This window comes from Pan troglodytes, chromosome 6 (genome assembly GCF_028858775.2).
Source record: "Pan troglodytes isolate AG18354 chromosome 6, NHGRI_mPanTro3-v2.0_pri, whole genome shotgun sequence".
NCBI lineage: Eukaryota > Metazoa > Chordata > Mammalia > Primates > Hominidae > Pan > Pan troglodytes.
The window spans coordinates 75189268-75217222 of NC_072404.2; the positions used below are offsets into that span (position 1 = coordinate 75189268).

Genomic DNA, 27955 nt, shown 5'->3' on the forward strand with positions numbered 1-27955 from the left:
AAAACAGTGATGCAAATAAGAAATGACATTTTGAGATATAGTCTTCTAAGTTTTAATTTTGTAAACATAAAGGGTGGCAGATACATTGATAGATGAACATATTTAGATAGACACAGACATAGATACATTGGAGGTATATATTTTTGCCATCATTTTTCACTTAAAAATAAAGAAGTTTCATATCATTGAATACTTTTTACATTCTATGAATACATCTTAATTAAACTATTACTCTATTGCTGTACATTTAGGTCATACTCAGGATTTATTTTTATAACTAAAAAGTGGTAAAATCACTATGCATAAATCTTTGTTCACATTTCTGATAATTAGTTAGGGATGGATTTTTAAAATAAATAGACATATGGTCAAAGACATATTATACAAAGATACTGTATAATATCTTTATTAATATGTATTTTTAAATTACTTTTCTTTCTTTCTTTTTTTTTTTTGAGATGGAGTGTTGCACTGTCACCCAGGCTGGGGTACAGTAGTGCGATCTCTGCTCACTGCAAGCTCCGCCTCCCAGGTTCATGCCATTCTCCTGCCTCAGCCTCCCAAGTAGCTGGGACTACAGGCACCTGCCACCACGCACGGCTAATTTTTTTTTTTTTTTTTTAGTAAAGACGGGGTTTCACCATGTTAGCCAGGATGGTCTCGATCTCCTGACCTCGTGATCCGCCCACCTCGGCCTCCCAAAGTGCTGGGATTACAGGCATGAGCCACCGCGCCTGGCCTTAAATTACTTTTCAAAAAATTATACTAAATTGCTGCCTCACCAGGAGGTTATCAGAATATCTTTTTCATATTCTTGTCCACAGAGAGAAATGGGATAATAAATTATTTGTTAATTTGGAGAGCAAAAATTTCATTATGCTTATACTTTAATTTGCATTTATTTATTTGTGAGTTTAATTTTTCGCATATTTATTGACTATTTGCCTCTTTAACTTGTATCTTTTGTTCACATCATTTATAGTATGTTTTCATATTGATTGATGTGTGCCTTAATTTATTGCTATTAACACTTTTTTCATTATTTCGGCAACTACTATTTTTATGATGTTATTTTAATTCTGTTTATATTTTGAGTTTCCTTTAATCTTCTTATGCCAAATGTTTTGACTATCTTGAAATTAATGAAATTAAGCACCTGAGTTATGTCAGATAAATTGTGCCAATAATATGCCAAATAGCTTTTAAACATTGGCAAATAACTGGATAGCCTACTCAATTTTTCATTTTTTATTATTAGTATTATCAGTTTCTAAGCCTCTACTTAACATTTACAATATAAGTGTTCAGAGAGTAAACATTGATTTAAAGTTAAAGAAATTGAGCAAGCATGCTCCTTACTAATTTTTGTCTTGAAAACATTCTATTGAGTACAGAGATAAAAATAAGACCTTCTCTTCAGTTTTCTGCTCTAATTATTCATTTTATTTAAATAACAGTCTGAGCAGCTAAGAGGCTATCAGTTGCAAAATGCAATATACGCAATTTTGTGGCTGTGATTTATTTGCTGTTCATTTAAGGATATGATCTACTTTCAAAGAGGCTCACACTTGCCAGAACATTTGCAAATCTGTAATCTTCAACATACAGAAACAATTTTCAATTATAAAAATATAGCTGTTTTTGAATTATTAAGGATATTAAGTTTGGTTGTATAAGCTATAGAAATTACATTCTAAACTGGGCAATAATTTAATTAGCCTGTTACGAAGACAATTTAATGAAATAAATGGCAACATTTGATTGAGAGCCTTAACATCCAGTATTGTATAATATCTTTAATTGAATTTCCTGTAGGATGAGCATAAAGAGACACTTGGAAAGAGGAATTTTTATTTCTATCATGATGAAGAAAAGAGGCTTTTATTATTTTAGGATCTAGTTGCACAAAATTGTCCACCAATAGTTACTTGATCAAAACTGGGATGATCATATCATTTATTCTCAAGCTGAAGCATTTTTGATAGTAAATGCAGATAGTTGAATAATTAGAATAATAGACTTTTTGAAATAGTTATAATTAGATTGATTATGCTGGTGGGCCTATACCTCAGTTCTTATAAAATTATTTATTATTTTAGTATTAGTCATATTATATGCAGCTCTTTACCATCAAATCATTGACTTCATTTTCATTCTATAATGGTACGTAATATAAATTAGTTCAACCATTGTGGAAAACAGTGTGGTGATTCCTCAAGGATCTAGAACTGGAAATACCATTTGACCCAGCAATCCCATTACTGGGTATTTACCCAAAGGATTATAAATCATGCTGCTATAAAGACACATGCACATGTATGTTTATTGCAGCACTGTTCACAATAGCAAAGACTTGGAGGCAACCCAAATGCCCATCAATGATAGACTGGATAAAGAAAATGTGGCAATATACACCATGGAATACTATGCAGCCATAGAAAAGGATGAGTTCATGTATTTTGCAGGAACATGGATGACGCTGGACACTGTCATTCTCAGCCAATTATCACAAGAACAGAAAACCAAACACCGCATGTTCTCACTCATAAGTGGGAGTTGAGCAATGAGAACACATGGACACAGGGAGGGAAATATCACACACCTGGGCCTGTTGGTGGGTGGGAGGCTAGGGGAGGGATAGCATTAGGAGAAATACCTAATGTAAATGATGGGTCGATGGGTGCAGCAAACCACTATGGCACATGTATACCTATGTAACAAACCTGAACATTCTGCACATGTGCCCCAGAACTTTAAAGTATAATAATAATAACAAAAAATAGAGACAAAATAAAATGTAATACAAGTTTAAAAAGAAATTTACTGAAAAATAGGGGCTCATCAAAATTCTTCCTAAAGGTTAATACATTTCAATATGCTCTTAGAGAATGTTAAAATTACATCCTCCATACCATTTGCCCACTTATCATCTAATCAATTCAATGTATCCCTTGCTTTTTAAGAGCTATCAATATCTTCCTGTATGAAAGCTTTATTTTCAATAAATGCAATTTGCCTAAAGCTTTCATATTTGAAATACGGGTGCTCAAAAAATTATAATCTTTAGTAGTTGAAATTTGGATGCTCCAGGATTTTGTTTAAAGATTTCCAACAATTTTGAAAAACATACAATCAGAAATGTCAGGACTCATTTACAAAATATTTAATACTTTTCTAGGATAACTAAGTAAATTTGCAAAGAGGTTATTCAAAGGTTAATTATTTCTCAAATCTAACTGATTATGGGCAACAAAAAGACCAAGTATGTATTGCCATACTAAAGTATTTCCTAAAATTATTTCAAATCAGCTTAATCATTAAAGTTTATAATTCAGTTGCAAATACATATACACACAAATACACAAGTATATATATACAAGTGTAAAAATATTCATAAATTGTGACTACTACGGTTTTATTTCTCTTGGTGTAAAACGTGAATTTTTGGGACCCTCTTTTCTTCAAGCTCACTCCCTTGTACACCACCACATTTCAAATATTTCTGTTCCACTTATTTCTTAAGTTAGTTAGGAAAATTGTTTTACACATGATGCTATATTATATCAAAATTTGTATTTATAACAACAAAAATAAATAATTTTATCTTCAATTCACCTACCCCAATCTGTAATTTCCCACATTTTCCACTAAGGCAGCTACCATCACCGAAGAGTACAAAGAATTGACTGTGTCGAATCTTTTTTTCCAAACTCGCTTTGTTTCATCAGTGAGCCCCATATGAGTTTTCCTTGAAAGGCAGGTATTGGTTACATTGAGTCTGAAATGGGAAGAGATAGGTTATTACTGCTGGTCTTCTTTAAGATTAACTCCCATTTAAGGTGAGAACTGCATTCCCTGGATTTGTCTCATGCTACTTAGACATGATTATAACAAAGATTGGGAGTATGAAGTAGAGGTTGTAAAAGTCCATCTGGCTTATTTTCATTAATGATAACAATAATCATAACATTGATAATAATACTTTGTTGAAAGGTAAAGCAATCAAGGACAAAATGCTAAACTGGATTGGCCATCAGGACAATAGTTATAAAAGTGTTTCATTCCAGGAAACTGTAATGTATGGTCATTCTATTTAATAAGTAAATTGGTCTCTTTTGGCAAACCCTCTGTTCTTTTATTTTTGGTTAAATATTTGTAGTCATTTTATTTCTCTTATTCACATGGAACTTAATCATCATGAATAAAATTATATTTTACAACTTTTAAGACATTCAAGGCTATTCAAAATTGTTGTTATTACTAGTAGTAGCAGCAGTAGTAGCAGTATTTTGAAATATTAATCATTTACAAGGTTGTTAGAAATACATATTTTAAAAGATCAGAGAACTCATTTATATGTTATAATACAGAGCTTAGTTTCATAGTGTAGATAATTTTACAGGTTTATTATTCCTAGACCAAATATAGTATAATCTAATTAAATATTACTCAACTTCCTTCAATATTTATATTTGTTGTCCTTAGATATTGTTCTTAGTTACATGCTATACATTGCACAATGGCAGAATTAAGACTTTTTCCTGATCTTTTTAAAGTGACAGTTTTTTTTGGCTAGCTGCTCATTTTCAGTTTCAAAAGATATTTTAACTCAAACATCATATTGTCCTTATCATTCATTTAGACTCATTTACACAAATTCCACGTGGCTGTTTGAAGGGAAACATTGGGATGAGCTGTTGATAAGGCTTATGGGTACTTCCAAATACTTTCTCACTGAAATATTAATTTACTGTATCCTAATAAAACCATAATATGCTATGAAATATGAGATTTGGGCCACATGACTTAATACTGTGTGTGCTAACAATAGAAATAGTATAATTTTAACACAGATAATTTATAAATACATAGCATTTATTTACTTATAGCACAACAATATTCTTGCAATTATCCTTAGAACCAAATGAACATAATCTCTAAAGCAGGAAAAATACCCAATAGCATGTGCAGCACTGTGTCCAGTATGCAGTTGGTGAACCAGGAAAAAATGACACAGTGATAGTATAAGTGTTGGAAAGTTTGAGGGTGTATATGTTAGTACAGGACATTTCAGATGTGAAGGCATAAGCTTACATACCTGAAGTGTATTTTCCTCAGCTAATCTGGCTGGCGGGCAGGTACCTGCTTTGTCCTCACACCACCGTGAGTCACGTTCCCAAGGCTGAGCAACTGATGGAAGCAAATCACCTGTTCTTATTCAGCAGCATTGTTCTTCTTCTGAGATAATCTTCTCCTCCAATGGTCTAGTTGGGAATCGTAGTAGAGATCTCACCTAGATTATTGTAACATCTTCCTAAACAGGCTCATTATTTTCAGTCTCATTTTTAGTAGCTACCAGATTGATTTACCTAAAGCACAAATCTAGCCATATTATCCATCTCGTTAAAACTCCTTAGGAGAAACTAGAACCCTAGACATTGTTGATGGGATTGTAAAATCATGCAGCTGCTTTTCACAATAGCTTGACAATTTCTTAAGCAGATAAGCATAAATTTACCATATGACCCAAGAATTCTATCCCTAAATATCTACCCAAGAGAAATGAAAACATGTCTGTGTAAAGACTTGCATGTGAATGCTTGTGGCAGCATTAGTCATATTAACCAAAAAATAGAAACAATCTGAACGCCCATCAATTGGTGAAAAGATAAGCCAATGATGTTATATCCATACCATGGAATACTATTTTACAATACAAACAAATATGCTATGGATACATACTGCAGCGTGGGTAAATCTGAAAAACCTGATGCCTGATGAAACAAACCAGATGCAAATGACTACATATTCTGTGATTCCATTTATGTGAAATGTCCAGAAATGACAAATCTATAGACATAGGAAGCAGATGAGCATTTGCCTGGTTCTTGGAGGTAGGAGTCAGTAGTGACTATAAATGGGTATGAGGGATATTCTGGAATGATGGAAATATTCTAAAACCTGTATTGTGTTAAGGATTGTACAACTCTGTCAATTTAATAGTAATCATTGAATTGTTCACCTAAGTGAATCTTAAGAAGTAAATTAAACCTCAATAAAGCTTATATAATTTGTCTGTGTCCCCACCCAAATATCATCTTGAATTTTAGCTCCCATAATTCCCATGTATTGTGGGAGGGACCTGGTGGGAGACAATTGAATCATGGGGGCGGTGTCCCCCATACTGTTCATATGGTAGTGAAAAAGTCTCATGAAATCTGATGGTTTTATAGGGGGTTTCTCCTTTTGCTTGGCTCTCATCCTCTCTTGTCTGCCAACATGTAAGACATGCCTTTCACCTTCCACCATGATCGTGAGGCCCCCCGCAGCCATGTGGAACTGTGAGTCCATTCAACCTCTTTTTCTTTATAAATTACCCAGTGTTGGGTATGTCTTTATCAGTAGTGTGAAAACAGACTAATACAAAAGTTATTTAAGTGCAAGCAAATATCCACAACAGCAAGCTCTTCAGAAGCTCCTGACCACAGGATCCAGCCTGGCTTCCTACATACTGTTCCTGGAGTGCTCCTCAACCTTGCCTTTTGCTTACTGCTCCACATATCTCACTGGCCCCGGCATCACTAAGTAAACTCCTATAGTATTGCTGGTAGTTCCTTGCGTGTTCTAACCTCCTTCTCAACTCTATACCTTTGCTCCTTCCCCTATACAATAAATGCCACTCCCCAATGTGTTCCTGCCTGAACTCCTTTACCAAGAAATGCCACTCCCCAATGCCTTCCTGCCTGAACTCTTTTACCAAGCATACTTCTTATTCACCCTATAAGCCTCAGCTCATGCCATATCTCCAAAGGAACTTATCTTGGTGTTCGTGTTGTCCCTACCACCTGACCCCAGAATGAAGCTGATAGGGTTTGGCTGTGTTCTCACACAAATCTCATCTTGAATTCCCAGATGTTGTGGGAGTGACCTGGTGGTAGGTAACTGAATCATGGGGGCAGGGCTTTCTCATGCTGTTTTTATGATAGTGAATAAGTCTCACAAGATCTGATGGCTTTATAAGGTGGAGTTTCCCTGCACAAGCTCTTCTTGACTGACCCCCTCCATGTAAGATTGTGACTTGCTCCTTCTTGCCTTTCACCTTCTGCCATGATTATGAGGCCTCCCCCGCCATGTTCAACTGTAAGTCCAATACCTCTTTCTTTTGTAAATTGCTGAGTCTCAGGTGTGTCTTTATCAGCAGTGTGAAAATGGGCTAATACAGTGAATTGGTATGGGAAGTGTGGCACTGCTGAAAAGATACCCAAAAATGTGGAAGTGACTTTGGAACTGGGTAACAGGAAGAGATTGGATGGAACCGTTTGGAGGACTCAGAAGACAGGAAAATGTGGGAAAGTTTGAAACTTCCTAGAGACTTCTTGAATGGCTTTGACCAAAATGCTGATAATGATATGGACAATAAAGTCCAGGCTGAGTTGGTCTCAGATGGAAATGAGGAACTTGTTGGGAACTGGAGCAAAGGTGATTCTTGTTATGTTTTAGCAAAGAGACTGGCAGCATTTTGTTGCTGCCCTAGAGATGTGCGGAACTTTGAACTTGCTAGAGATGATTTAGGATATCTGGTAGAAAAAATTTTTAAGCAGCAAAGCATTCAAGAGGTGACTTGGGTGTTGTTAAAGATATTCAGTTTTATAAGGGAAGTAGAGAATAAAAGTTTGGAAAATTTGCAGCCTGACAATGTGATAGAAAAGAAAATCCCATTTTCTGAGGAGAAATCCAAGCCAGCTGCAGAAATTTGTGTAACAAGTAGCCAAATGTTAATCTCTAAGACAATGGGGAAAATGCCTCCAGGGCATGTCAGAGGTCTTCACAGCAGCCCCTCCCATCACAGGCCAGGAGGTCTAGGAGGAAAAATGGTTTAGTGGGTCGAATCTGGGGTCTCCATGCTGTGTGCAGCCTAGGGACTTGGTGTCTTGCATCCCAGCTGCTCCAGCCATGGCTGAAAGGTGTCAATGTAGAGCTCAGGCCATGGCTACAGAGGGTGCAAGCCTCAAGCCTTGGCAGCTTTTACCTGATGTTGAGCCTGGTGGTGCACAGACATTAAGAATTGGGGTTTGGGAACCTCTGCCTAGATTTCAGAGGCTATATGGAAATACCTGGATGTCCAGGCAAAAGTTTGCTGCAGGGGCAGGCCTCTCGTGGAAAACCTCTACTAGGGCAATGCAGAAAGTAAATGTGGGGTTGGAGCCCCCACACAGAGTCCCTACTGGGGCACCACCTCGTGGAGCTATGAGAAGAGGGCCACCATCCTCCAGACCCCAGAGTGGGAGATCCACTGACAGCTTGCACTGTGCACCAGGAAAAGCCACAAACACTCAATGGCAGCCCATGAAAGCAGCCAGCAGGGAGGGGAGGCTGCATCCTGCACAGCCTCAGGGGCAGAGCTGCCCAAGACCATGGGAACCCACATCTTGCATCAGCCTGACCTGGATGCAAGACATGGGATCAAAGGAGATCATTTTGGAGCTTTAAGATTTGACTGTCCTGCTGGGTTTCAGATTTGCATGGGGTCTGTAGCCCCTTTGTTTTGGCCAATTTCTCCCTATTGGAATGGCTGTATTTACCCAATGCTTGTACCACTGCTGTATCTAGGAAGTAACTAACCTGCTTTTGATTTCACAGGCTCATAGGTGGAAGGAACTTGCCTTGTCTCGAACGAGACTTTGGACTGTGGACTTTTGAGTTAATGCTGAAATGAGTTAAGACTTAGGGGGACCATTGGGAAGGCATGACTGGTTTTTAAATGTGAGGACATAAGATTTGGGAGGGGCTGGGACAGAATGATGTGGTTTGGCTGTGTCCCCACCCAAATCTTATCTTGAATTCCCACAAGTTGTGGGAGGGACCTGGTGGTAGGTAATTGAATCATGGGGGCAGGACTTTCCTGTGCTATTATCGTGATAGTGAATAAGTCTCCCAAGATCTGATGGCTTTATAAGGTGGAGGTTCCCCGCACAAGCTCTTTTTGCCTGCCGCTATTCATGTTAAGATGTGACTTGCTTCTCCTTGCCTTTTACCTTCTGCCGTGATGGTGAGGCCTCCTCAGCCACGTGGCACTGTGAGTCCAATAAACCTCTTTCTTTTGTAAATTGCCCAGTCTCGGATATGTCTTTATCAGCATGTGAAAATGGACTAATACAGATGCTCTCTCCCTAATGTCTACGTAATACCTCCAAATAGAGCAACACACATTTTTACCGCTGTTTATTTGTGAGTCTGTCTTTTTCTTTGGACTCTGAGTTTGTAATGATTAATTTTGGTATCCTTCGGACCTAGCACAGTGCTTGGCACAGAATATGTGCACAAAATATTTGTGGAATAATGAATTAACATATGTATGGCTGCTAGAGGTTCAGAATCAGTATTTATGGGGCATTCTCATCTTACCTGACATGAACTACTTCTTTAATGTTATTTTTGGCAGCTGAATTCCGGGAAATATGACATAATGACATATACATGAGATTATAGATTAAAATATTTTATGTATAAGGTCACATAAGTTCATGTTTTCCAGAACATGAAATGGCAATCTTTTGACCAAATTTATTATTTGCGCATAGGATGGATAAAGTGTGTGCATGTTGTGACTGGTGGCTCCTCGCAGTGATGGTAGATCATGTCATCTAACGGGTTGTCGTTTCTTGACATGATTTACAGTTCACAGCAGAGAACACAAGGGAAGATGGACAGTCACTTGGGGACCACCTGTTACAGGTGAGGAATGCAATGTTATTTTCAGCTGTTATGAAATCAACTCATCAAGAGGATTTGGAAGCTAGTCAACAGGGAGTAGGTAAACAAACATTCCAGGCAAACTAAACACCAACAAATGACAGATTTCAGACATGGGAGTTCAGATAAAGCTAGGAGCTTCACACTGTTTCATTTAGTTTTACTAGAGCTGTGTAGGGGATTGTGATATCACTAAATTCTGCTGTACATTAAAATGAAGCCTCAAAAATGAACATTATTTCCTAAGGCAGAAATACCAAGCAGATATCATTCTATACAGTATATGTGATTTGTTTGTTTCAAGGCTCTAAGGATTATGATTGAAAACAAAATGCCTAGCAAATGTTCTAAATACAAACTGTGAACAGGAACATGTTATTTATAACCATACAAGAAAATATGAGAAGAAAACCCTTTTAGAAAATGATAGAAGGAACGATGTGTAGCCTTATGAATCTTTGGTGTGAACTCACAGAATGTTGAGTGGAATTTCATGTACCCTTGTAGGGGTACGTGTCTCAGGTTGGTGGAGAAGACAGTAAGTCTTCCTAAAAGTGTATGGAACTTCTTAAAAATGCAGAGAGAGAGAGTCTGTATACACAAGAAATTGGAACTTCTATGGGTTGCAGCATGGAAGTTTAATTATTCTTTCTCTGGCTTTAATTTTAAAATGTATTAAAGAGTACAGGAACCAATTAAAGATGGCAGAGTAAAGACATTTCTGCCCCGTTCTTTGAAACCAACTTAAAACCAAAACAGAGAACAAAGAAGCAGAAATGAAAACCTGGAGGGCTGTAAAAGTGTTATGAAATTTAAATCTAGTTAAAATGAGGAAAGCAGCAGGAGGTGTGTGCCTCCATGTTCACAGAAAGCACGCAGAATTATCCAAAGGTAAGTTACACTTCCTGAAATGTCATCAGGGCCTCTTTGGAACAGCAAGCGCTCAGCTGCTGTGTCAGAGTCTGGGGCATCACTAACCTTGCTGGGCAGAAAAGAATGTCAGAGAAGGTGGAGCTAGTAAAGTGCCTACACACCTCTCTTTGCAAAACAAACAAACAAACAAACAGAAAAAGCAGAAAACAAAACAAAACAATACATCAATCCTTCTAGCTGAGTGGGAGGGAAAATGTTAGCAAGCAATCTTTCAGTTGATTATTTGATATACAAAAGTAAAATAAACTCCAAGTTACTGCATAAAATCTGGTGGCAAACATGATTGCATAATATGGAAAGTTTATCCCGGAGAAAAATCAAATTCTAGGACAGTGTTTTGTTGGGAAACATTTCAAGACACAAATTTGAATGCAAGCTACCTGAATATCTAACTCACTCCACTGATGTGCTTTCTAACATTATCCTCTAATGCATAGTTGGCCTGGGGAAAAACAACAAAAATAACAAAGACAAACAGAAAGAAAGCACATGAGAAATGCAGATACAATTCTGCAAAAGAACAAATAGAAAAAAGGTAAGAACACATAAAAAATATTTAGTCATAAAAGACATGAAAATAAGAAAACCCTTCTCTGAGAATTCAAAGAAATTTTTTTAAAGTCTTCTGATACATATATATGTGTATATATGTGTACATATATACATGCATATACATATACATATATACATAGATATGTGTATATATACACATACATATATGCATGTATATATACTACATACATGTATATATGCACACATGTATATACACATACATATATGCATGTATGTATACACATACATGCATATATGTGTACATATATACACATACATATATGTGTACATATATACACATACATACATATATGTGTACATATATACACATACATACATATATGTGTACATATATACACATACATACATATATGTGTACATATATACACATACATACATATATGTGTACATATATACACATACATACATATATGTGTACATATATACACATACATATATGTGTACATATATACACATACATATAGGTGTACATATATACACATACATACATATGTGTACATATATACACATACATACATATAGGTGTACATATATACACATACATACATATAGGTGTACATATATACACATACATACATATAGGTGTACATATATACACATACATACATATAGGTGTACATATATACACATACATACATATAGGTGTACATATATACACATACATACATATATGTGTACATATATACACACATACATATATGTGTACATATATACACACATACATATATGTGTACATATATACACACACATACATATATGTGTACATATATACACATACATACATATATGTGTACATATATACACATACATATATACATATATATGTATCAGAGGACTTTTTAAAAAATTTCTTTGAATTCTCAGAGAAGGGTTTTCTTATAATTTTCATGTCTTTTATGACTAAATATTTTTGATGTGTTCTTACCTTTTTTCTATTTGTTCTTTTGCAGAATCGTATGTGCATTTCTCATGTCCTTTCTTTAAATATATACATATATATTTATATGTGTATATTATGTGTATATTATATGTTACTACCAGAAAATCTGAAGAAGAGAATATGCTTTCCAAATTATAAAAGTAAAACATGCAAATACAAGGAATATAGACAATATAGCAAAAATAAATGGCATTAAATACAGAAAGTAGAACTTGAAATAAAATGCCACAGCTAATTGCCATATCAGTAAATATCAATGAGATAAAATTGCTCATTAAAAGACCATCAATTTGGACCACAAAATGACACAGGTGCTATTATGATATTCATCTAAAATCAATAAAGGCAGGAAGCAAAATATAGGTAAACAAAACTAAAAGCAAGCAAGAGTAATTTTATTAAAATTATACAAGGTCCACTTTAGGGAAAACTGCATGAAACTACCAAACGAAAGACAATGAAAAAGTTTAAATCTACAATTAAAGTTTGGTATGAACCTTAAGCTAAATAGCATAGTACCAAAATTCGAAATGCCAATTTTTTTACAAATGCAGGACAATTACACTGAGTGGAAAAAGCCAATCTCAGAATATTGCATACTCCATGATTCCATTCAGACTCCATGATTCCATTCATTTTTGAAGTGACCAAGTTATAGAGATGGAGAACAGATGTGTGCTTGTCAGGGCTTAAGGAGGGACTGTGAATAGAAAAGGGTAGCAAGGGAATCTTTGCGATGAAACACAAGTCTGTATCTTGACCACAGTAGTGCACACAGGAAATTGCACTGTGACAACATTGTGTAGAACTAACATACACACACAAGTGAATGTAAATCTGACATCTGAATAAGGTAGATGCATTGTGTCAGTGTCAACTTCCTACTTGTGACATTGTCCTGTAGTTATGCAAAACATTACCAGTGAGGGAAAATGGTGAAAGGTATATGGAATTCTCTCTGTATTATTTCTTAAAACTGCAAATAAATCTACAATAATCTCAAAATTAAAAAAAGATCAAAATGTCAAAATGGTTTAAAACAACCATAAATAAATTTGAATGGAAAATAAGAAACTGGAAAAACCTGCCAAGATATATGAAAATTGGCTCATTTCTTCTAACTTATTAATTTTTAAAAATAGGCCAAGATTATAGACAGATAATTCACAGTAAGAGAAACTCAAAAGACTTTTAAATATGTAAAAACCTACTCATATTTGCTCATAACAAGACCATTATGGTTTGCATTTTAAACTACAATGAGATTTGTAGTTTGTAATTCAAACAGCAATGAGATAGCTTCTTAGTTACTGTACTTGCAAGGATCAAATGGTTTGATAATAAATGGCATTGGCAGGAAGTTTGAGGACAAAAGCAATTTTGTGCACTGTTGGTGGGAATATAAGTGAATGTTTCACTTTGAAGGCTATTTGGCACTATGTATCAAAATTAAAAATTCACTTGCCGGGTGACAGAAATTTCACTTCTCAAGATTTGTGTTAACAGGTATACTAGCCCATATATAAAGCACAGTATCAATAAGCATTACATGAATAAGAAAGGACTGGAAATGGCATAATTGTTCATTAAAGGCCAGTAATTCAATAAATTATGGCACAACCACGCAATAAAATATGCTATTAGGAGAAATGAAGTAGCTCTCTCTATGTTCTGAAAGGGGGTAATCTCCAAATTGCTGTGTTAAGAGAAAATCACAAAGTCGTGAATAGTGTAATAAGGTATCTTCAAATGTGTAGCATTAAAATATACACATATATATATGCACAAACAGACACACGCTTGCACATACACGTTTCTGGAGAGTTTACAAGATATTCAATAGTGACAGCAGAGATCTCTGTTTGGAGAACTGCATTCATTCTCTTTAGAGCCCTTTGTCCTGCTTGATATAGTTAATGCATATGTTTGTCTTCATTACTGATGTGTCTTACCAGAGCCTAAAATTTGCTCAGTACATTGCAGCCATTAAATAAACATTTGTTGAGTTGCACTGAAAAATATTTCTATGTTGTTCACCTTCAAGGAGTAGTGCTCAGTATTGCACCCACTAATTTGTCTGTAGAAAACTTCATGCTTTTTATAAATATTTTCGAATACATTATTTTATTTGATCCTCAAATGTTTTTCAAGTTATACAAAGTATGTGTACTTTTTATATATGTGCATATTTCAATTATTCCTTGCAACTGAGTTATTGGTACCTGTATGATTGCATTCCTCGTATAAACTGTATGTTCACATTTTGTTGATTGTCCCCCTTTGCTTTCCAGTTCTCTTCTTTTACTCTTCTGATGAGTTCTTCCCTTGACTCTTAACACGTTAATCACCTACCACACTTTTTATTACTACATGCATGATTCATTATTTTTCTTCCTGCTTTCTGTTTTATCAACAAAATGCTAATATTAAAAAAAATCAATGCAAGCTAGTTCTCTTTGTGTTCTCCCGCATTCCTTTGAAATCTATTTAGAAAGTAAGCATTACAATTTTCCCTCTCCACCCTCACCCCCACCCACCTATCTATAGAGAAACAGTTTTTTTCCCCAGCCCAAGAATTATTGGCTCAGGTCAGCAGTTTATCATAAAATATTCTACATGACATCCATGCTTTGTCCTAGCTCTTCTATTTCCTGTAGACTCTTAAAGATCTTTTTTAATATCCTTATTCTCAAATCCATCAATTTCCGTGTTATAAGGAGAGAAGGCCTTTGCAATTACTCTATGTAATACTTTCCTGACTTCTTTTTTTAAGGATCTCATTCTGTATTCTTCACTTAATGTATTCTTTTGAAAAGTCAGCTGTTTCAGCTAGGCCCATTTCATAGTATTATTTACACTTCTGTTTCTATTTTCTGAACCTTTTACCTTCCTCCTAATTTTTTAAAAAACTCAAGTAGTCCACTAAAAATAGGATGACACTGTGTCCATTTCCACAGCAGTTCATTTTTTTTTCTGCTTTTGATCACTTGTTTATGGTGCATTAACAACTTTGTCCCTTTACTAATTTCTTACTTTTGAAATAGTTCCACTTTAAAAAAAACTTCTCAATCATTTGCAGTTTCTTTTTAAGCATGATATGAATCTGCCTGTCCATTTTTATCTCCTAGGCTTAATGTCTCAGTCTTCCTGACCACCGTAGGATGTTTCTAGAAATTTCTTAATCTTTCTTCTTTCTTCTATTTTGTTCTTTGGATTTCCAAGAGTTTGCTTATAGTTTTCTCATTGTATCTTTTCTCTGTCTTTTTAGTGATCATGTCTGCTGATGAGATGCCCACATTCTTTACTCTGAGCTACAATTGTTAGAATAGACCTGGCTGGTTTATTAGCCAGGATGCTGCATCACAAACAGCCTTGAAATGCAATGGTTTACAACAACATGCATTGATTTTTCTTGGCCATGTGTCTGCAGGTCAGAGGGGACACTTCTCTAGGATGAGTGTTGGCTACCCTTGAACCCAGCTCTTGGGATTGGCTAAGAGTCTGCACCACATCTCCTCATTCTCCCTGCATTAACAATTATGGGGCATGTTCTCATGGTAGGCACAGAAGTCCCATATGGGCATGTTTAAAGCCTGTGCTCTTGTCCCCTCTAACTTTCCACTGGTCAAAGCAAGTCACAGGTATACTCGATTTTCTCTGCTCTACTGCATAGGAAGGAGTGAAGAATTGAGAATAAGTATGCAATCTGTCCCAGCTTCTATAGTGGGCTTCTTTGGATACCTTATGTCTATGTACCCTCTGCTTCTTCCTCCAGCAGAAAAACCCTGATTTCTCCCCTGCAGTCTTTGCATCCTGCTCCAAGTTCATTCTCTCTGGATGATGTACAGTCTCCTTCATCAGGCCTCAATTTGGCTCCTCAAGATTCAGTTACCTATAGATACTTTTATTAACCATAAGGCATGAATAATCTCTCTGATTTTACAGCAGCCAACTCTTGCTGAGAAGAACTGGTGAGGACTCACTGCCCTAGTTGTGAAGTGAGTTCTTTAGTTGGTCCATCTGGCAGTCCCAGGTTCTGCTCTTCAATAAAAATTCTCTTGTTCATTTTCTTTCGTGGCCCCTGGATTTGCTCTTCAGGAGGGTCTTCCTTTTCTGTTGTCCTCTGTGGCCACATCTGAAATGGACATTCAGGAGAATATCTTCACTAAGGACTGCACATATGTAGCAAGCCACTTCCTTTTAGTATGGGTTCATGACCCACTGGATTAGTTCTGGACAATAAGATACCCTAAAAAGTATGACAGACTTTCAGCGTAGTTGTTTTTTGGTCATCTCCAAGTGTGAATAAACACAGCCAATGACCTTGGGTAAATGGAATTATTAAGCTTGAAGACCCTGGTCTTTTATTTACAGACCTCTGTGCTCTGTGCATCTAAATAATTTTCAGCTTGCTGTCTGCTGCATTGAGAACATATGAAGTAATGCATTATCTTTGCCAGCAGGCTCACAACTTTTGTATGGTGTGGCAAAAGTCATATTTATCACTAAGGCTAGAATTTTCAGACGCTTCTTTTAACTGTTTCAATTTGGAGTATAGGCAGTTGGCTTTTTCAACCATGAAAGTTTTCAAATTACCAGACTCTCAGTCAACTGAGATTGTGGGTTATAGGCAAAGAGTACCTTCCTTAGCAAAGGTGCATGTCTTTCCGTTTCAACTCTGAGACTGGCCAGGTAGTTAGTTCCACCTTGAATTTGTCATGCTAGGATTTTTCTGACAACCCATACCAATATTTTACCATTTCTCCTAATACTATATGTAGCCTTTGGCAGCATGTGGTTGGCTTCCAATGTGTAGCAGGTGATGACTTGACTAAATATTTTGTAGATTTATTATAAAGATCATGAGATTTTTGGCTTTCATTATCTGAGTCATTGCTATGCACCTATGCAGCTCTGCTTCCATTACATATTTAGTGCCACATTTTAGTTTCTGATACTTGAAGAACCTTACTTCCAAGTACTAAATCAGTTGGAATAAGCTTTAAAGGTGTATAACCAGGGAAGGAAATAATAATGAAAATGAGAGTGGCTTAATCAAGACAGAAGTTTACTTTTTTTTTCGGTTAAAAGAGAAGTTTGAAGATAAATCATTCTGGTGGCATGAGGACGTTATCGGTGATACAGTCTATTTCTTCCTATATTCCATTTTTAGCATGGAGCTTCCTTCTTTGAGTTTATCTATAGTCTAAATTGGCTGCTATAGCTCCAGCCATCCCTTCTGTTGTAGCAGGAAGAGGTGGGGAAGGATAAATGATTATCCTTTCTCCTTGACTTATTGGCTCCCTTTAAGCAGCCTTCCCAGAAAGACTGTCACAAAATAGTAAGCTTACATCTCACTGGGCAGGACTTAGACTTATAAGCTCATTTCGCTACAAGGGATGACGGGGAGTGTAGTATTTTATTTGTTAACCAAATGTGATTGAGACTTGGTTAACAAAGAAGAAGGAGATCATATGTATTGCGATTCTGCAATTAATAGTCTCTACTAGAGAAGTAAATGTATTCTTTGCACTGAGATTTTTATTTTCATTTTTAAAAACATGTTCAATTAAGCTTTGACATCTTGAAAGGACAGAAAACATTCCCTCTTCTTTACCATCCTCATAATTTAAGTCATCTCTATTATAACAGGAATTTTCTCATTCTCCATACACACCTGCCACATTTTCAACCTGCATGAAAATTAATTTGTCATTACTTGTCTTATTTAAAAAGGCAGAATCTTTTTTTATATAGCACAACAATAATTCTTTCACATAGATCTTGCCAACTTGACTAGTCCATTTCCTTTTAAATACATTGCAGACTGCTACTCTGTTTATCTACATAGATTGTTTTAAAACAATTTTAAATGAACTTAGAGATAACCTAATTTAATCCTCTCATTTTGCAGATAAAGATGCTTTGGTCTGGAAAGAGTATATTAAGCCACTTCTGTCATGCAGCGAGGAATTAATAAACAGTTTTCATGCCTATATTTTGGATTTGTTTGTGACTCAATGTGTCCACATATTACTTTTTGTGCCCCCCACCTTCTGCCCAGCACACATCAAATTCCTTTATACTTTTTTTAGTTATGTAGTTAAAGTCTTCAAACTATTTTTATTATATGCAGAAGACAAGTCATGACCCAAAATAATATTTCCTTTTCAAATTCCTCTTACAGATGAAAATGGAGCATAGTACATTCATAAATCTGATATTTCCTGTCACTGAGGAAATCACACATACGATCATACATCTTCCACCTCAAATCTCATATATCTTTGAACATTTACATTTGTGTGATTGGCAACCCATCTCTCTTTATTATTTTTCTTCCTTTTTAGCCAGTGTAAAGAGCCCTGAACTATGTTCCCACCTATGCAAAAGTAAATTGCCTTCTTATTTCTTCTTCTAAATGAATCTCATCTTCCCTCTCCCCTTTCATTCTGTTTGATTCACTTAGTGCTTACAGAGTACCTTTGACATGCAAGTACCTATGACTTAAAGTGGAAGCATGCAACACAAATAACATGAAAACGTATACTTGGCTTGATTCTGGGAAGCTGCCTTTCAACTCTCAGATCTCTTTTCCTAGTGTGATTTTCTTTCTACTGCTTCTCTTTATCACCAGGATACAGCAAGTAGTAAGCAGTCATAAAATGTTTTGTGCATTATGTTTTGAACTTTAGACTTTTCTTTGCTTTTTTCTCTATCCTTCAGCATCTAATTTGAGGCAGATAAAGAACTTGTGATTATTTAGTTGGGAGAAGGGAAGTTTGGGTTTGGTGTGCATCTCAGGGTGAATGCAGGTACACTCACACTTATGGGTTATTCTTGTGATACTATTGCTACTGCAATTTTGCTTTCTTTCTTCATTAAATTTCACACAACCTTACTCATTCTGTATTTTCATCTTTTCTCTGATCTGTTGGAGGGTATACTTGACCTTGGACCTTTGGGTTCACTTTCTCTTTTCCCTTTCCAAGTCCATCTCACTTGCCTTTCCCTCAGGTAGCAGCATTGATTTTTTTTTTCAAACTGCACTATTGCTTTCCACAACAGAGGATATTCATGAATGTCGAACATAATGTGATGGTCAGCATTCGGTAAATGGAAATTGTTCTGATTTTTGGTACGTAATCTTTACCATAGTTCTGCATGGGTATGGTTGACCAAGGTGGGGAAAGAATGTCAGAGCTTGAAGACCAGTTTTCCAAAATAACGTAGCTGGACAAAAAGAAAGAAAGAAGATTAAAGAATAAGCAATATTTCTAAGCAATATGGGATTATGTAAAGTGGCCAAATCTATGACTTATTGGCACTTATGAAAGAGAAGGAGAGAAAGCAAGTAACTTGGAAGCATATTTCAGGATATGGTCCATGAGAATTTCCCCAACCTCACTAGAGAGGGCAACATTCAAATTCAGGAAATGCAAAGAACCCCTTCAAGGTACTACAGAAGATGACCATCTCCAAGACACATAGTAAACAGATTCCCAAAGTCAGCTAGGGAGAAGGGGAAGGACATCTTCCAAGGGAACCCCATCAGTCTAACCACGGACCTTTCAGCAAAAGCCCTACAAACCAGAAGACATTGAGGGCCTTGATTCAGCATTCCTAAAGAAGAGAAACTCCTACCCAGAATTTCATATCCAGCTAAACTAAGCTTCATAAACAAAGGAGAAATAAGGTCCTTTTCAGACAAGCAAATGCTAAGGGAATTCATTACCACCAGAACTGCCTTATGAGAGGTCCTGAACAGAGTGCTAAATATGGAAAGGAAAGACCATTACCAGCCACTTTGAAAACACACTTAAGTACATAGACTATTAACACTGTAAAGCAACCATGCAATTAAGTCTGCATAGTAACCAACTAACAACATGATGAAGGAATGAAATTTACACATATCAATATTAACCTTGAATATAAATGGGCTAAATGCTCCAGTCAAAAGGCAGAGTGGTGAGTTAGATAAAGAAGCAAGACCCAATGGTATGCTACCTTCAAGAGACCCCATCTCACATGCAATGACACCCATAGGCTCAAAGTAAAGGGATGAAGAAAAATCTACCAGGCAAATGGAAAACAGAAGAAAGCAAGGATTAGTATACTAATTTCAGACAAATAGATTTTAAGCCAAACAGACTTTAAGCCAACAAAGATATTTTAAAAATTAAAGGGTATTACATAATGGTAAAGGGTTCGATTTGCAAGAAGACCTAACTATCCTAAATATATATGCATCCAGTATAGGAGCTGAGTTCAATTCCTGGGTATCCTTGTTGACTTTCTCTCTCGTTGATCTAATGTTGACAGTGGGGTGTTAAAGTCTCCCATTATTAATGTGTGGGAGTCTAAGTCTCTTTGTAGGTCACTCAGGACTTGCTTTATGAATTTGGGTGTTCCTGTATTGGGTGAATATATATTTAGGATAGTTAGCTCTTCTTGTTGAATTGATTCCTTTACCATTATGTAATGGCCTTCTTTGTCTCTTTTGATCTTTGTTGGTTTAAAGTCTGTTTTATCAGAGACTAGGATTGCAACCCCTGCCTTTTTTTGTTTTCCATTTGCTTGGTAGATCTTCCTCCATCCTTTTATTTTGAGCCTATGTGTGTCTCTGCACGTGAGATGGGTTTCCTGAATATAGCACACTGATGGGTCTTGACTCTTTATCCAATTTGCCAGTCTGTGTCTTTTAATTGGAGCATTTAGTCCATTTACATTTAAAGTTAATATTGTTATGTGTGAATTTGATCCTGTCATGATGTTAGCTGGTTATTTTGCTCATTAGTTGATGCAGTTTCTTCCTAGTCTCGATGGTCTTTACATTTTGGCATGATTTTGCAGTGGCTGGTACTGGTTGTTCCTTTCCATGTTTAGCGCTTCCTTCAGGAACTCTTTTAGGGCAGGCCTGGTGGTGACAAAATCTCTCAGCATTTGCTTGTCTGTAAAGTATTTTATTTCTCCTTCACTTATGAAGCTTAGTTTGGCTGGATGTGAAATTCTGGGTTGAAAATTCTTTTCTTTAAGAATGTTGAATATTGGCCCCCACTCTCTTCTGGCTTGTAGGGTTTCTGCTGAGAGATCCACTGTTAGTCTGATGGGCTTCCCTTTGAGGGTAACCCGACCTTTCTCTCTGGCTGCCCTTAACATTTTTTCCTTCATTTCAACTTTGGTGAATCTGATAATTATGTGTCTTGGAGTTGCTCTTCTTGAGGAGTATCTTTGTGGTGTTCTCTGTATTTCCTGAATCTGAACGTTGGCCTGCCCTGTTAGATTGGGGAAGTTCTCCTGGATAATATCCTGCAGAGTGTTTTCCAACTTGGTTCCATTCTCCCCATCACTTTCAGGCACACCAATCAGACGTAGATTTGGTCTTTTCACATAGTCCCATATTTCTTGGAGGCTTTGCTCATTTCTTTTTATTCTTTTTTCTCTAAACTTCCCTTCTCACTTCATTTCATTCATTTCATCTTGCATTGCTGATACCCTTTCTTCCAGTTGATCGCATCGGCTCCTGAGGCTTCTGCATTCTTCATGTAGTTCTCGAGCCTTGGTTTTCAGCTCCATCAGCTCCTTTAAGCACTTCTCTGTATTGGTTATTCTAGTTATACATTCTTCTCAATTTTTTTCAAAGTTTTCAACTTCTTTGCCTTTGGTTTGAATGTCCTCCCATAGCTCAGAGTAAGTTGATCGTCTGAAGCCTTCTTCTCTCAGCTTGTCAAAGTCGTTCTCCGTCCAGCTTTGTTCCGTTGCTGGTGAGGAGCTGCGTTCCTTTGGAGGAGGAGAGGCGCTCAGCTTTTTAGAGTTTCCAGTTTTTCTGTTCTGTTTTTTCCCCATCTTTGTGGTTTTATCTACTTTTGGTCTTTGATGACGGTGATGTACCGATGGGTTTTTGGTGTGGATGTCCTTTCTGTTTGTTAGTTTTCCTTCTAACAGACAGGACCCTCAGCTGCAGGTCTGTTGGAGTACCCTGCCGTGCGAGGTGTCAGTGTGCCCCTGCTGGGGGGTGCCTCCCAGTTAGGCTGCTCGGGGGTCAGGGCTCAGGGACCCACTTGAGGAGGCAGTCTGCCCGTTCTCAGATCTCCAGCTGCGTACTGGGAGAACCACTGCTCTCTTCAAAGCTGTCAGACAGGGACATTTAAGTCTGCAGAGGTTACTGCTGTCTTTTTGTTTGTCTGTGCCCTGCCCCCAGAGGTGGAGCCTACAGAGGCAGGCAGGCCTCCTTGAGCCGTGGTGGGCTCCACCCAGTTCGAGCTTCCCGGCTGCTTTGTTTACCTAATCAAGCCTGGGTAATGGCGGGCGCCCCTCCCCCAGCCTCGCTGCCGCCTTGCGGTCTGATCTCAGACTGCTGTGCTAGCAATCAGCGAGATTCCGAGGGCGTAGGACCCTCCCAGCCAGGTGCGGGATATAAACTCGCGCTGCGCCGTTTTTTAAGCCCGTCGGAAAAGCACAGTATTTGGGTGGGAGTGACCCGATTTTCCAGGTGCTGTCGGTCACCCCTTTCTTTGACTCGGAAAGGGAACTCCCTGACCCCTTGCGCTTCTGGAGTGAGGCAATGCCTCGCCCTGCTTCCGCTCGCGCACGGTGCGCGCACCCACTGACCTGCGCCCACTGTCTGGCACTCCCTACTGAGATGAACCCGGTACCTCAGATGGAAATGCAGAAATCACCCGTCTTCTGCGTCGCTCACGCTGGGAGCTGTAGACCGGAGCTGTTCCTATTCGGCCATCTTGGTTCCTCCCACGTTTCATAAATTTCTAAGGTAATATGTCTGTCAATATTTTCAGTGTTTAGTGACAGAAATCCAAGGAAAATTACTACCTTAAGGAAAAGGAACATTTGTTGGCTCATGAAACAAACAAGCAAAAAATAGGCTTTAGGCATTTGAATTCTGGGATTCGAAATGAAATGTTCTCTCTCTCAACTCCCACCTTACCTTCATTCTCACTACAAGTAGTGGCAACGTGGCCAATGGCAAATTGAAGTCAAATTTCTCTCATTGCTTACACCTCAGAAAAAGGGAGTTTTGTTTCTGGTTAGGTCCAGCAAAAGTCTTAAGAGAATATTAATTGGTATAGCCTGGGTCAAATGTCTATTTCTGTAACAATGGCCATGGCTAATCACTGGTCAGATTGTTCAGGACAGGTCATGTGTTTCCCTTGACAGAACCTGATCAACTTCTCTCAAACCACCTGAACTAATAATGAGTTTACGGTGGAACCGAGATGCCAGGGGTGGGGCAGGAGTTGGGGAGAGCGTAAGCATTGTTCTCCAAAAAGGGCTCCAGATGTTATATGCATACACTCACTACTGGTATCTTACAATTCTCTTTTATAGTTGAAAAACCTGAGAGCAAAAGAGATTAGATACCTTGATTTGTATTTTCAAGCTCATTAAAATCAGATCTAATAATTTAAAACTGTGAGTTACATAACGAACAGAACACCCAGTTACCTCATTTACCAATGAGAAAACTAAGGCATCCTGGGAAAGGTAAAGTTTGAAACTTTTAGAACCAAAACAAGATCATAGGTGTTTTTGTTTGTTTGTTTTGTCATGTTGTTTTGTTTTGAGACACAGTCTTGCTTCGTCGCCTAGGCTGGAGTGCAGTGACTCACTGCAACCTCTGCTTCCCAGGTTCAAGCGATTATCCTGCCGCAGCTTCCTGTGTAGCTGGGACCACAGTTGTGTGCCACCACGCCCGACTAATTTTTATATTTTTTGTAGAGATGCGGTTTTGCCACTTTTGCCAGTCTGAAGACCATAGCTTTCTTAGCACTCAACAATACTGTCATTCCAGGCTATTAATTACATTCTTCATTCTGTCATTCCAAGCTATTAATTATATTCTTTTTGAAAATTAATAATCAACAACTGTGTGTGTGCTGCCTCTATATCTGCAAAAATATGTGATTGTATAGAAACACTCTATACTATTGCAATAAGCAAATACTTCAGTGCTATATAAAGGATAACAAAACTGGCCCAAATTGTGAGATTTTTTTTTTCTGAGTTGATATTTTGAGTGTGAATAATTTTTATAACCATTAATTAAAAGGTAAGATCTTTTAAGTGCTGACTTATACATCATAGTCTTAACTGCTTTTCTGAGATCTTTGATATCTAGAACAAAGGTGAATTATATTGGAAGAGACATTTGAAGCATTTTTTGCAGCTGAAATTATCTAATGACAAGTATTTATTAATATTGTGAGGTTTTTCCAGAGGTCTTTCTTCTCAAAGCATCAGCTTGGAATCCTGCCATCTGGCAGGACTCTATTTATTCAAAGAGGGTGCTTACTGTCAGGACCGAGTGCTCTACATACTCTCCTGGGAATTCAGAGCCTTACAGTTGTTGTATGAATCCTTTTCTCTATTTCTTACCTAAGATGTATCTACTCCTAAAACCATTCGTTTGTACCTCTCTTTAATCCCAAAACTGACCTTTTTTGTGGGAAAAGCCCCTGTTGCCTAAGAAACATTTTCTACTTGGGAAGGGGTCAGGCAAAACCTAAACTTCATTTGGAGTTGAGAGTCATACTGATTCAGAAGGATGCTCCTGGTCATATTTGGGAATTTTATTTTGTAGGTGCAGTATCCTAAGAACATCTTCCTCCTAAGTAAGCCAATTTTCACATAAATTTGAAAAAGAAGTGCACTTTTCAATGGGAATATATATATACATACATATATGTATATATACATATATGAATATATATATACATACATATGTGTGTGTATATATATATTTTGCAGTTGGAAAAGGAGTCCTTGTAGAAGAAGATCAACATTTATTGGGAAAATTCTTTGGCATATTGCTTAGAGTAGAAATAAAGAAGTTTTATGTCCTAGGAGTGGATAAAATTCATGTGCATAAAACATAAAAAGAATTTTGTAGGTGTCTCTGAATAGGTAAGAAGAGACAAGAGAAAAAACAGAAAGTATGTATGCAGTTATTTATACAGGAAGGACTCATTTTCCCCTCCTGTGATTCCCCAAATCATCTGGGACACCACCATCACAGAATACTCTGTGATGTGGTGTGTGTGTGTGTGTGTGTGTGCACACAACAAGTGAGGTGGATGGGCTGTAATTGAAAATAGCAGGTGCAGAGTCAAGAAGGAGGATATAGAGAAAAAAATATTAGAAATTAAACCCTAGAGAGTTGCAGAAAAATTTGGTGAGGGCCTACACATGGGTGGTAGAGCTGGGATTCTTATCAGGTGTAGCCACTTCTCTGAGACAAAGAGCCTGCCATTCTTACATCATTATTCTTTCATTGTCTAATGGGCCTGCTTCTTTGCCATATGTCATTTTGGTCCATACACTTAACAACTGAGTATCTGCAACCCTCCACCCCATAAGTCACTGTGTAATAAGAAAGGACATTTTGTAAAGTTCTTAAGTCTTTTGAACTGCCTCTTACTGTAAGTGACAAAACCTGAAACAATGACTTAAAAGAACAGATTACTTACTAGCTAATACAAAAGGAAATCAGAAATAGGTAGGGTTTAGTGTTGGCTAATCCACCACTGATATGGTTAGGCTTTGTGTCTCCACCCAAATTTCATCTTGAATTGTAATCCCCATAATCCCCATATGTCTAGGGAGAGACCAGGTGGACGTAATTGGATCATGGGGGTGGTTCTCCCATGCTATTCTCATGATAGTGAGTGAGTTCTCATGAGATCTGATGGTTTTATAAGGAGCTCTTCCCCCTTTGCTCTTCACTATTCTCCTTCCTGCTGCCTTGTGAAAAAGGTACCTGTTTGCTCTTTGCCTTCTGCTGTGATTGTAAGTTTCCTGAGGCCTCCCCAGCCATGCTGAACTGTGAGTCAATTAAACTTCTTTCCTTTATAAATTACCCAGTCTTGGGCAGTTCTTTATGGCAGTATGAAAACGGACTAATACTAGCACCTCAAAAATTGGCTTTATCTCATTTCTTCATAGATTTGAGACAAATGCCCAAAGTAATAGGGGCTACATGTTTTCTCATTCACAACCATTGGGGAGAAATATAAAGCTTTCCTATTCTCTCTTAAAAGCAAGGAAGAACTTTCCCAAGGGCCTGTCATAAACCTCAAGGCATGGCTTGTTGTCCAGAATTGGTCACATGACCATGACTAAAGCAATCTCTGGCAAGTTGGTTGGGAGTGTCCCAGGACCAACTAAACCTGCTTCCAGATCTGGGGAAAAATTCCCAAATTGTCATCTTGCTATTTGAGGGGAGTATTAATACACCACATTGTATCAACTGCCAAATATTATGTTAGATGACAGATAAAACTGGTACCCATTACTTTCCACCTGAGAACGTTCCAAACAACTGTAGAATAAGATTTCAATTGCTAAGACAAGTATGGAAACTTGACCATAAAACCGATTTTTTTTTTTCAGTTCTGAAAACTGTAAAGAGTCCTACTCATAGTGAGCAGGGCTGAGAAAATGATTCTAAAGTATTGCTAGAAATGCTCTATGAACTAATGATTTTTTGAGTTCTATGAGAATATTTTTTAGGTATTTCTGATTATTTTCTTTCTTTAAAACTTGACAAAATAAAGAGCATTTGTGAATTGTTCACCCATGAAAATGACAGAGCTCAAACTTGAAACTTTTATGTAAAGAAGGGAATCAGGAATGTTTAGGCTTATATCACATTTTGTGCAGAAAATGATCCTTAAATGTAAAGGGAAATCAAGATGAGCATTTTTCTTCTCATCCATTCACATTGACATTGCCTTTGTAAGATAACTCATCAGGAAGGATTATGTAAAGTATCCTGAATATTTTCACAGACCAAAGAGGGAATCAACTCAAGGAAGGCACTGGTTAATGGTTTGATCTCAAACAGAGAGCACTTTCTCTGATGACCGTTGGCTGTACCTACATCTGATGGGTTTGTTTAGTTTTAATTGCTCCACAGTTGTCCCAGAGTGTGAGAAGTTGAGTTCCATTGAGCTGGCACTTCTAGTTTTAATTTATGCATGAGTATGTACATTGTTTTTCTCCTGCAGTTCTCAAAGAATTTTATGAGGCATTACTGAGTGACTAAAATTGGTGCAGATTTTGCAAGCCTCTGCCAGAAGATGTTTATTACTGTCATTCTTAGGAAAATCATGTTCCAGCAGGTTCAGGTAGTGTGCAAAACGTGGCACATGTGTGAATTGGCCATTTCACACTGCTCTTACAATATTGTCAGTAATAATAAAACCAAGGGAAAGACCTTGGGGAGGGGGATAAGCTACACATTAATTTGGTCATGAAGCTTTGATATGTGATCTTTGTTAGACCCAGAGATGCAAAGTGCAGCTGGTTTTGTAAACTTCCCACCATGGGCTGAGGCAATAGCTTTATTTTAAAAGTTCCCACTTCTGAGGGTGGTTCCTATCTCATGAATTCATGTCCAGAATGTAATATCCTTGAAAGCTTCTGGATGATTCTGTCTCTGTACTTGTTTTGTTAATTTTGAAAAACCACGTCACAGGTCATCTAAACTTCAGTGGTAAGAAAAGCAAAACCCACTCAAGGTGGCAATTCAAATTACAGCACATCACTAGCATTGTAAAGCCTGCTGCAAACACTTCCATATTCATCTTTCCACCTGGCATCCCTATATTTCTAGAACAATGTTTTGTCTTCCTTTGGGATGGTTGTTTTTTGGTGGTTGTGAACAGAGTCCAGACATGTGAATTTGTACACATATTCAGCTAAATATCTCAGGTCCATACCTCTTGTCTATTACAT

The 27955-nt window shown here is 37.3% G+C and overlaps 1 long non-coding RNA gene across 8 annotated transcripts in view; it reads right to left on the reverse strand.

Moving 5' to 3' along the window:
* Nucleotides 1–445: 445 nt before the first annotated feature.
* LOC134810442 (uncharacterized) overlaps nucleotides 446–27955 on the reverse strand; it is a 97337-nt gene continuing 69827 nt past the window's right edge. For 6 of the 8 annotated variants that reach the window (XR_010158485.1, XR_010158484.1, XR_010158483.1 and 3 more), the window contains one exon: nucleotides 12585–16334. This is a non-coding gene — a long non-coding RNA (uncharacterized LOC134810442). Of the gene's footprint in view, nucleotides 5265–12584; nucleotides 16335–17718; nucleotides 19433–27955 lie in introns of those variants that run through there. The other 2 variants (XR_010158479.1, XR_010158480.1) reach the window with 2 other exon arrangements.